Here is a 1,997-nt window from a genome sequence, read left to right as displayed (position 1 = left end):
TTCCTTACTTACTAGCGCTTTTACGGAGTAATTATAAGAATACGAAATATCGAACGAGTTAATTTAGTATAGCCTATATAAATTAAAAGAATATAATTTAGTCGCGAGTAATAAAAGCTAATAGTTAAACGCTAGAGAAGATACTAAAATAAAGTAATAAGAAGTAAGTAAGCTTTTTAAGATAACTTAAGAGTAACTTAACCCCGCTATATCGATATAAAGATACCTAATTAGGTATTAAGTTTAAAAATTAGTATTTAAAATACCGATATAGTATAATTATATTATAGTAAAGGGTTAAAAGAATTTAAGAACCTTACCGACCGCTTTCGCTTTAAATAATTCGATCTCGGCTCCTCGATAGAATATATATCATAAAAATGATTTCGAAGGTCGTTATCCGTAGCTAGGCTTTTGCCTTTATAGTATAGATATAGGTATTCTAATTTTATAATCGAATAGTAGCTTTCGAAGTAAGAATTAATATAGCTAAGAAGCGTCGTCTTCGTTATCTATTATTAGAACTAATTATCGGGCTCTAAAGTCTTTATTACCTAAGCAAAAGGGATAATAGGCCTAGATAAATTAAAATATATCGAAATTTTAATAGTCTATATCGAGGCTAGAGTTCTCGTAGATAAGCTATATAATAATTACCCTAATCCTATATACTACTACTGAAGCTTATATATAAGTAATAAAATTATATATATTTATAATTAGTATACCGATAGGTCCGTTTTCTTTTTTTAAAGCTTACTAATACGGAGCGCTATTTAACGCTTTTCTTTATACTAAAGGATATATTTCGCTCTTTATTATAGTAGTATTCTATAATTCCTATTAGTACTAATTAACTCAGAGCCGAAAGGGTTACTTACTCTATTATAGCCCTCTTATATTAGGGATATCGACTATCTTCGTGGCTCTAGCCCTAGGTAATAGGCTATCTACGCTACTTAATTTATATATTAAGAGTATATCCTCTAGGTATTATCGACTAATTTCGCTATTAATATTCGCTTTCTTAAATAGATTCTTACTTAAACGAGAGTGATTTAGAAATATATTTTCGGTATATATTAAAAATAGGTATTATATCGCGATAAGGGTAATTATTCCCGTTCTATATCTCTTTATATACTAATTATTACTTAAACTCAACTATTCTTTAATATATTATTTTTTAAAATATTAAAGCGCCTTAGTCTTTCGACTACAGTAGAATTTACTCTCTTACTAGTCAGACTCAGATTAAGTGACAGGTCTTAAAGAGATCTTTACCGATAAATCCCCTAATCAACGGTTAAGCTGTTTAAACAATATCTAGTCTACGATTAAACTCTTTAGAGTAGCTATACTTACTTAAGTTAGAAATATTAGTATCTCTATAGTTTAATATACTCCGCCTTCTAGTCCCGATATTCGAAATTAGGCTATAAATTAAAGACGTAGGCCTAAATATTAACGTCTTTATTATCGGACTAATATAAAAAGAAAGACTTTATATCTTTTTAACCTAAAGCTACCCTGCTCAGCGTTAGATACCTTCGCTATATTTTATTAGTATAAATTAAGCCTTTATCTATCACTGACGGACGATCCTTATTTTACTTATAGTTTATAGTATTAACTACTCCCTCGAATACTATAAACGCGTAAGAGATCGTAGAAACTATCTCTTTCGCTAGACTCTAAAAATAATATCTATAGACAAAAAACTTAGGCCGTATATTAAATCGGCCCTTCGGCCCAACTATCCGGAAAGGGGTATTTCCTTAATATAATTCCATCTATTCTAGCGTTATTATATCCCTAGATACTAGAGGGCTTTACTAATAGTACGTTATATAGGGTTTCGTAGTTTCTGAATACTTCTATCTACTACCCTAAGTATAATTACCTAAAACACGAAGTTTAGAGTAAATATAGGGTACTCCTAAAGCTAATCTCGCTTACTAATAGAGTTATTAGTTTCTACTTAGTATTTATAGACG

Source organism: Penicillium diatomitis (genome assembly GCF_028827545.1).
Source record: "Penicillium diatomitis strain IBT 30728 chromosome Unknown utg000002l_segment0_segment0, whole genome shotgun sequence".
Lineage (NCBI taxonomy): Eukaryota > Fungi > Ascomycota > Eurotiomycetes > Eurotiales > Aspergillaceae > Penicillium > Penicillium diatomitis.
This window is presented reverse-complemented; position numbering follows the sequence as displayed.